General features: G+C 36.7%; 1 long non-coding RNA gene across 1 annotated transcript in view; it reads right to left on the reverse strand.

The window, feature by feature from the left end:
• Window positions 1-676: 676 nt before the first annotated feature.
• LOC102256752 overlaps window positions 677-10,390 on the reverse strand; it is a 44,927-nt gene continuing 35,213 nt past the window's right edge. Inside the window, exon 3 of the long non-coding RNA XR_314461.2 lies at window positions 677-706. This is a non-coding gene — a long non-coding RNA (uncharacterized LOC102256752). The remainder of the gene's footprint in view (window positions 707-10,390) is intronic.

The raw sequence follows: 10,390 nt of genomic DNA on the forward strand, positions 1-10,390 counted from the left end.
GAGCTTAGGCTGAGCTCTCATCCCCTTGACCTCTGCCCCTGTTTCAGAGTTTATACTGACTTGGTAGGGACTCCCTATGGAGCCAAGAGTTTAGGACTTGTTTACAATTGATGAAAAGATAGTTGCATTCAAAAGCTGTTGTTGGGACCTTGGATAGTCAAGGATCTCTGCCATTATCTCTGGTGGGTGCAGGGAATGAACATCTGGGTCTGGAGATTTATAATGGATGACTAACAAGGAATGAGAAGAAACTGACACTGGAGAGGTTGCTGAAATTGTTCTTCCTAAGGGAGCAGTACTGCAGTTATATTTTTGAGAGCAGAGAAAGATTTATATAAACCTATGTTTTATTTCATTTAAAAAGGTTGAAAATGCTTGTTTAAATTCAATATAACGAAGGGAGATGTGTGGGAATTCTTCTCTTCCTTTTTTGATGTCTCACCAAAGAGAAAATTTGCTGTTAGATAAATGTATCAAGTAGTGGAGGGAGCCCTAGATTATTACAGCCACCCTCTTCAAAGTTATGCATAGTTTTACAAATTAGCATTTTTTCTTAAAAAATCTTGTGGTGTGCTGTATGTATGCTGAGGAGAGTATAGCAACTCAGTCCTAAATGAGACCTCATATGCTTTTTCTGAGCACACTTTGGTCACTTAGCTTCTGTTACATACCTTTGTTTTGGTGTCCAATGTTTGTAGACATGAATCTGGAAAAAAAAAAAGATAAATATCTTTTTTCTGAAGGCTCTAGCAGTCACTGTGAACCAAATGTGAACAAATACATCTTCTGTTGGTGTGAACAGGAAAAAATAAGCATCTATAATAATAAAAGCATAGTATGCTAATTAGACCGGACATCCTTCCAGATGACCTTCTGGACTAAGCTGGGCTGCAAGGGAAGCCCAGGTCCCGGGTGCCAGAGGGAAGCCAGTGCCAGCAGAATTTTGTGCATCGGGCCTCTAGTCATGAATATAATAAGATTCAAAATGAAAATGTGTTACATCTTTTTTTTACCTTAGAACATAATTCCATGTGCTAAATGTAGTCTGGCTTATAGATGTATTTTGTTGGCTACCTGGATGTTTAAATAAAAACATGTTTGTTGCCAACATTTAAAACTTGCAAGAGTTTCATAAAAATTTGGGTTTTTGGCCTTCTTGAAATTGGAAGTTCTAACACGGGGCCTGGATTCTACATGGCGCCTTTTGGCTGGACCAGAGGAGGCTGCCCTACTTAAATGAGCATGCATTCTCAGGTGAGCATGCACTCCCATTTGGCCTCCTTCATCCATTTATGTTTCCTGTCAGTCTTTTGTAGGCATTTGAGTTTGCAACTCCTATATTAAAGAATGATAATTGTCAGTGTAGTTAATGTGGGAAAATGGGAACTCTTAGGAGTGTAATCTAATAATAACTGCAAAACTGAAAATGTACAGGTTTATTTTTGCAGATTTAGCAGTTTAAAATTTAAAAATTGCAGATTTAGCAGTTCATAAATATTCATAGGTATTTACAAGTATTCATAGGTATTCTATAAGAAATGACAGGTATGCAAAATGTATATTCACAAGTATTCCTTTCAGCATTTAATAGCAAAAAGATTAGAAACAGCTCTTAAGTTTAATAGGGGACTAATTAAATGGATTGTGGTTATTCATGCAATGGAATACTATGGAATCATTAAGAAGAATTGTTAAGAATCATTAAGAATCATTTAGCCTGGAAGAAGATACACTGAATTATTTATTAGTAGTACCTTTGGGCGAATGGGATTGTAGGGTAATTTTTATTATTCCTACATTTTATTTTTCAACAAGGCTCTTGTATTAAGTAAAGGTATAGTATGTTTAAAATAAAAAAATCTCTGGTTCTCATTTCAGCTACCAAGTTTCCAAGGCGGTTCTGCCAAATTGAACCACCCGGGCTCCAGCTTCCCACTTAGATCAAGATTTTACATTCAGAATTCTCGTTCCTTGAAATTGTTCTAAGGAAGGGGAATCAGTGTCTTCAAGTAGCAGGAATCATCTTGAAGCCCAAGAACCAGGGTAAAAGCCTAGAGTAGCATTTTCAGGCATCTACTTGCAGCTCTGCCTCCATTCACTAATCAGGTTATCAGAACTGGCCTCCTTTATTGTCAGGCTTTACACTGTGGTACTATTGAGAACGAGGGGAGGCTTAGTAGCTTCTCATATGAATTGTGCTCTCCTGGCAGTTGCAGGGTTATGTTGCTAAAAGTGACCCTAATGGGAAGGTAGCATGGTACAGTGGAAAAATGAGTGAGAGTTTGCATCTTTGTCATTTCCTTGCTGGTCATAAAGTATTATCATTTTAAAAATTGAACCAGCCTGGCAATCCTGGGGTAAGCCTCATATAGTCAAGATGTATTATAATTTGTATATATTTCCAATTAAACTTGGGAATTTTTTTTGTGGATTTTTGTGATTATATTCATAAGAGTCAAGGCATATTTTCTTAACCTATGTGCCATACTGCCTCCAAAAGATTTTTATTTTTATTTAACTCATTATTTTGGACACATTACTTTTTATTTTGTTTGTGTGAACCTGTGTTAGTTTTTTTTACTAACTTTCTGGATAGGTTTCAGAACTCTCCTTCTACTTAAAGTTTGAAGTCTCCATCTAGTGGTATCTTTTGAAAGCGCAGAGGTGAGAACCTGTGATAATGCATTGGCATTTATTCCTATTTAGTCCACTAGGTGGCAACAAGCCCTAACTGAAGAACCAAGAGCAAGGACTAAAAAATACAAGAAAACAATGCTTATACAGTAAAACTAATAATTAAACAACAGAAAACCAAGATTTTCTGAAAAATAATACTGCTAGGCCTCAAAATCTGAGAGCAGGAATGAGCCTTTAGCTCATTCTAAGAGCATGTATGAAAACTCTAAAAATATGGGACCCTGGCTGGGTAGCTAAGGGTTAGTTAAAGTGTTTATCCTTATATGTCAAGGTTGTGGGTTTGATCCCGGGTCAGGGGCACAGCACATACAAGTATCAACCAATGAGTGCATAAATAAGTGGAACAACAAATATCGTTCTCTCCCCCTCATCTTCTCTCTCTCTCAAATCAGTTTTTTTTTTTTTTTAAAAAATAGCCCTAGCTGGTTTGGCTCAGTGTATAGAGCATCGGCCTGTGGAATCAAGGGTCCCAGGTTGGATTCTGTTCAAGGGCACATGCCCAGGTTGCAGGCTCTGTCCCCAGTAGGGGCCGTGCAGGAGGCAGCCAATCAATGATTCCCTCTCATCATTGATGTTTCTGTCTCTCTCTTCCTCTCTGAAATCAATAAAAATATATTAAAAATATATATATAGAGAGAGATAGATACTGCCTTCCTTCCCTTGCCCTTCAAACTTCAGAATCTTGACTTATTCAGTGGCTCTCCAGTCACATTTCTTTGACTCTGGTATAGTTCATATTTGAAGCGACATATACATTTCAAAGTCTAATTACTGTAAATTTTAAAAATAAGGATACTATTGACGTAATACCTATCATTATACACAGCATGTATCAAACTAATTTGAAAATTATGTTGATTGAGTCATAATTGAAGATTAAAAAGGAAAAATAGCAGCAATTGAAAGCTGCTGTTAATTCCCCCAGCAGTTCTGAGAATTACAAGATTTTCAACTGATTTTATGTATGTACTTGCAGTAGGATATTTGCAACATTGCCACCCATTTTGTAGTAGCCAGTCTTCTTAGTATAATATGAAAGAGTCTCATTAATTTTAGTTGAATTTTAGGGGTTAGGTTTACGCTTAGTTGGATTTTATAAGTAGTTAAACTACTTACAAGTAGCCTTTATTCATAAGCAGAAATGAATTGAACATCAGTCACTCATAAGATGGAGATGAATGGTGGATTAATTCTTTACATTTGAGAATCTTGGGGCTAAAAGATTGGGAAGGAGGAGAAGTAGAAAAATAGCTACAGGCTAGCTAGAAGGAGGCTTAGTGCAACGAGCCTTTGAAACTTAGATGTGAAATAGAACAGGGGTGTTTTTTGGTGACTTAATCTCACCATTCTGGGTATATGTGTGTATGTAGAGATATTTATACTGATAGCTCCAATACTGTTGATAGAATTGCTACTCATTATGTGGTCAGTTCTGTTGACAGAAATAATAGTTATGTGAATCTAACACCAAATTGTTTTTCCTTGTGTCGAATGGAGTAGACTTATGTAATTGAAAAGGAAATAAAATCCTTTATGTAAAGGTTTTGTACTGGGACTTTTGTTGATTTGTTGTGTCTGGATTGTTTAGCATCTTAGTTGTCCAGGATTCTGTCAGCATAACTAAGATGCAATAAGCGAAGCCCTAAACACGATTTTTATCAAAATAATCTTAGTTGTGAGATCTACTTTCTATTCCTTTCTCTGTCTCTGTCTCTCTGAGAGGTTTTGTTAGACAAAAACTTAAAATTAAAAATGCCTTAGTCACTCTTTCCTAATAGTCATGATAATTTTGACAGTTATCTTTCACCAAAAATATATTACATTCTCTTAAGTTTGATTAATGTGAATTCTGATGTTAGTTTCAACCTCTGACCTTTGTTTTCTCTTTTGAAACAGGATAAAAAATATCACCAAGCAGACATCTCATAAGTGACATTGGTAAATTAGTGGAAATGGTCCTATAAATGCAGATGAAAGATTAAAGGGTCATTTTCAAAGCTTCAAAAATACAATGTGAAAAAAAATACAATGGGAATAGAAACATTTGGGAGAAATAGATTTGGATTGAGAGTTGTTATGGCTGCTCACAGGTTTGTAATATAGTGCTGTCATGTGTAAAGAATACCACCCAGCAGGAATTACTGTTGATTAGTCTTCTTGACATGCTTGGTGCGATCTATATTCTAACTTATTAGTGATATGATTGCTACCTAATGTTCAGAATTATAAGTTTAACCAAGGTAATACAGAAAAGAACTACCTTTATTGGGGTTTTTCGTGTGTCAGGTGCTTTGCCAAGTATTTTATTCTCGCCCAATATAATTCCCATCACAACCTTATCAAGTATGTGGTGATGAGAAACTAAGGCTAAAGGTTAAGACTATCCAGATGAGAAACTAAGGCTAAAGGTTAAGACTATACAGCCTCTCATTGCCCTGTTCATAATAGCCAAAGAAAACTTCAGAGCTTTGAGAATCTGATCTAGTCTTAGAGGGTTGTAAAAAATATATATGGGTTAAACACAAGAAGCTATATAGTGAAGAAGTAACTGGCCTAAATAGAGAGTGAATGAAGCGATGCTGGTGCTTCTCTTTGCTTTCCTGGTGACTCAACTTCATATATTTCTTCTCCTTCAGACTGATAGTCTTTGCTTCTGTGTCCATGATGGAAAATGGATACCTGTGCTCTGCCCTACTTTGTCATGTCTTTTCAGTACCCAAGCTCAACACAGACTAACTGAAGCATTTGTGTTCAAATTTTCAATGCTCAGCAAAGAAGATAAGCCTAGCTTTGGTCAGGTGTCGCTTTCTACTATCCTTGCAGCTATGCTTTCTGCAGGTCCCCTTTCTTGATAAAAATAGTCCATTATTTCCTCCTTTTCCACTGCAAACTCTTCCATCTGTTTTTTAGCCAAACATAGGTAAATCTTGCATCTAAAAGAAATCTTTGCTTTTAAAAAACACATTTAAAAATAAATTTTCTTAATAGTTCCTGGTTATTGCTAAACACTGGGAAAACATAGATGAATTAAAATAATAAACATAAAAGTCACCTTTAATTCTACAGTGTAGAGATTGCAATTGTTAACAGGTTTGCTTCCAGACTTTTAGCCTGCTTTTTACTTTAAAAAAAATGTATATTTACATTAATTTCAGACAGGAAAGGAGAGGGAGAGATAGAAACATCCGTGATGAGAGAAAGTCATTGATCAGCTGCTTCCTGCATGCCCCCTAGTGGGGATGGAGCCTGAAACCTAGGTATGTGCCCTGACCAGGAATCTAATTGTGACCTCCTGGTTCATTGGTTGATGCTCAACCACTGAGCCATGCCACTGGGGCTGCTTTTTACTTCTTAATCAGCCAGTGTGTGTGTGTGCGTGCACACACAGAGATCTTAGTATGTTGTTTAGTATCTATCAGGTTCTGTGCAAAATGTTTTACATGTATTCTTACTCTTCAGGGAGCCCTGCCAAGTAAATACTATCACCACATCTCCTATGATGACACAGATTTACTAGTAAAGAGGAACTAACTTGTCGAGGTTCACATAGTTGGCTCAGGCTCTTCACCATTACTTTTCCAGATATATATTTTCATCCATGACTATCACTGTGAAAAATTGTCTAAGACTATCGGTAATATTTTAAATTTCCTGCCTTCTTTTCTGGCCTTGGCTCATGACCTCTTCTCTGCCTTCTACATGCTTTAGCCACACTTTCAACTTTATGAAAGCACTATGCCCTATGTGCACATGCCATCCATTCCCTCTACTTGGAATGCTCACCCCACCTGCCTCACCCAGGTAATTTGCACTTACCTTTCAAGTCTTCATTTAAATGTCACTTTCTTCAGGTTACCTCCGAGATCTTTCTCACTGCCAAGACTGGCTTGGTCTCTTCCAATATTTGCTTCCATAGTACCTTAGTTTTCTATTTTGCAGAACTTTTCACACTTGGAATTATTTGTCCATTAGAATTTGGCCTGTCATTTGTGCTGTATACTTTTGTTTCTTCCATATTTTCTGGCGTTTGTTGTAGTCGAGATGCACGGTAGGTGTCCAGTAACTATTTGTTACCTATCTTTTTTCTGTACATTCACTCTTAGCTCCATGCTTATAAATCACAAATGTGTATTCTCTGTTCAAAAAATGAACTCCTGTGTCTTTCAATTCGAAATTGTTAATTTCTTGTCAGTGCACTCCAGGCTCTTAATCTAGTCAAGAGAGTTTGGCATCATTCTTGACTTGCTGTCTTTTCTGTTTGAGCCAGTTCCTTGGAAGTTGGATCTGGTTTATTGCACCAGAAAGATGGCCACAATATTTTAATTGAAAAGTTACAAAACATTATGTGTAATTTGTGGTATTTTATCTAAATATAAATTCATGTATTTTAAATCTCTCTGAAATATTTGAGAGGATACATACTGAACAGAATGATGGGAGGAGCTAACTAGTGGACTTTAGTTTTCTCTTTTGTATGAATTTTTCAGTGACTAAATAAAAAAAGCTGTTTTGAAAAAAAGAAAACAAAACCAAAGCTAAAATGGCTTTTTGAGATAGCCTATTTTTTCCAATCTTGCTGCCTCAGCCCATTTGTGCAACAGATTTCTCTTTCTCTCTCTTTCAGATCTCTCTTTCTTTTTCCCCCACTTCATCAGTTTGGTAAACTTCCAGAAGTCTTGCTTTCATTATCTCTTTTGAGAGCTCAGCACTTAAACTGGCCCCTTATTGTACTAATTCTAAATTTTTCTGCCTGGTTCTCAGGTTTTCTGTAATTTGTTCTTTTACTTTTCCAGTGCTACTCCTCATGACTCCCTGGCACAATCTCAGAACCGTTCTGCTCTTGTCCCCTATATATCGCACATATTTTCTTTATTGCTGGTAGTATTCATTTACAGTCTCATCTGTAGAAAACACCCTTAAACTCATGTAATTGTCTCTCTTCCTATAGCATTTAGTTTTAGCTAAGAGAAACTGCATAGGATTTTGGTGGTTGAAATATGTCATTTTTTCATTGGCATATTTCAAGACTACTGATTCTCTGTAAATAAATGGCATGTTATTCAGATGTACATTTTTCAAAGAACATGTCAGACATTCTCTTTCTGTTTTGTTCAGAAAATTTGGAAATAATTGGTGTTTGAAAATAAAGGCCTAGGATACAAGGTATCCTGAAAAAACAGCTCTATCTGAATCACTTTCTTTGTATCCACCAGTAGGAAAAAAAGAAAACTTTGATTTCTATAAATACTTCTTGGGTGGAACAGTCATCTAAATTTTATGTTTTATTTATTTATTGTTCATTAGTTTTTTTAGGGAGGTTTTAGTTTTTGAAAGTGCAAGAACTCAAATGCACCAAGAACTCAAATGCACCAGTCTCTAAATAACATCAGACATAATTTGATATGTATTTGGTTGCCACAACATGATGCAAAGTTTTGTGTACTCTGAAGAGAGAGAATCAATAGTAACATGAGTTTGACTATACCTGTCTGTACTCAGAAGAGTTGTGGCAATATCAGATGCTGGCAGATAAGTTTGGGAAATAGTTGAAAAGTATATGGCATGAAGTGTGGTGTGGTGGAAGCTGGTGTTAAGTTGGTGAGTTTGGCTTTGCTTGGACCAGCCTTTGGTAGCTCAAAAATCACCTGGTGAGCTTGTTAAAATAAAATACAGATTTTGGGGCCCTATTTTTGGTGTAGAGAAGAACTCAAGAATCTGCATTTTAAAAAGAAACTCTAGATGATTCTGGTGCCCAACCAGATTTAGGAAACATTGACCTGAACCCCATATTTTTTCTGAAATCATCATTTATTTTGCATTTTTCTTTTGTCTTTGATTTTTCTTTTTAGTTCTTGTCTCACTATACCTGTATTTTTCCTTCCTTGCAATCCTAAAACTTTTGGAAGGCTAAGCCGACAATATTCTCCTCCTATTGCCTTCTTTAATTTGACTTTTGCTGTGAGAATCTGTTTCTATTTCAGATTTAAGTATATGGTAAATTATTCATGACCAGGGTTCTTGTTTTCCTGTCATAATCAAATGAAAAATTTAGTGGCTCATCTTAGCTTATGTTATAGGATTTAAAAGATTGATACTGCATTTTAAATTTTATTAAGAAAAATGATGTGTACCTCTTATCTCACTTGGGTTTTTTCCTTATTTGAGGGACATGGCAAAGACAAAAGAGAATATTTAAGTACATTTGAGCAATAATAAGCAGGGCAGTCATACTAAGGCATACTATATAGTCATTTAAAAGAATGAGTATGCCCTGACCGGTTTGGCTCAGTGGATAGAGCATTGGCCTGTGGACTGAAGGGTCCTGGGTTTGATTCTGTTCAGGGGCATGTACCTTGGTTGCAGCACATCCCCAGTAGGGGGTGTGCAGGAGGCGGCTGATCGATGTTTCTCTCTCATCGATGTTTCTGGCTCTCTATCCCTCTCCCTTCCTCTCTGTAAAAAATCAATAAAATATATTTAAAAAAATAAAAATAAAAGAATGAGTATGCTGTAAAAAGCTTGTTGTGGAAGGCTGTATACAATGTATAGCTGAGTGAAAAAGCAGGTTGTACAGCAGTAAGTATAAAATGAACTCATTTTTGTTTAAGCCACCCTCCATAAACATACAAAAAAGTTCTTTAAGGATATAAATATTAAGCTTATGATATTTTATTATCTTAATAAATAGATAACAAATAAATAATAAGTTTATTATATTTTATTTATAACAAGTTACTAAACTTATTGTTTTTTTGTTTGTGTTTTTTTATAGCAAAGGAAACTTATTGTTTACTTACTATATTTGTAGGTGATTTCCATTGAGGAAATGGATTTTCAATTTTTACTTTATGTATTTCTCTATTTGAATATTAAATAATAAATAGCATATGATTCTTTTTTTTTTAATCCTCACTCAAGGATATTTTTCCATTGATTTTTAGAGAGAATGGAAGGGAGATAAGAGAGGGAGAGTGAAAGAGAGACACATCGATTGGCTGCCTCCCTCAAACGCCCCCAACTGGGTCTAGGGATTGAACTCTTGATCCTTTGGTCTGTGGGTCTAAGCTTTAACCCAGGGATAGGGAACCTTTTTTCTGCTAATGCCATTTGGATATTTATAACATCATTTGCGGGCCATACAAAATTATCAACTTAAAAATTAGCCTGCTATATTTGGTCAAACATTTAATGAGCTCACCCCTAATACCTTGGCAGGGCCAGGCCAGATGATTTCGTGGGCCTTATGAGGCATGCGGGCCGCACATCCTCCACCCCTGCTCTAACCACTGAGCAACCGGCCAGGGCAGCATGTGATTCTTTTTAATTTAAAAAATTATGAAAGTATTGATTTTTAGAGAACCAAGATGGCGGCATAGGTTAACGCTGGAGTTTGCCGCCTCGAACAGCCAATTCAAAAATACAACTAAAAGACGGAACGGACATCACCCAGAACCACAGGAAGGCTGGCTGAGGAGAGATTCTACAACTAGAAGTAAAGAGAAATCCATACCCAGACTCAGAGGAGGCGCAGTGCGGAGGTGAAATACTAAGGTGCGGAGGTGCGTGTGGAGCGGGCCGGCGGCAGAGGGCGCGGTTGTTTTGGTTTCAAGGAGGGAGTTTCAGACTCTGAGCTCCAGATCCGGGCGAGTCTCTAGGGACCCAGACTCAAACGGGAGAAGCGGGAAGACAACAG

This window comes from Myotis brandtii, unplaced genomic scaffold (assembly GCF_000412655.1).
Source record: "Myotis brandtii unplaced genomic scaffold, ASM41265v1 scaffold68, whole genome shotgun sequence".
NCBI lineage: Eukaryota > Metazoa > Chordata > Mammalia > Chiroptera > Vespertilionidae > Myotis > Myotis brandtii.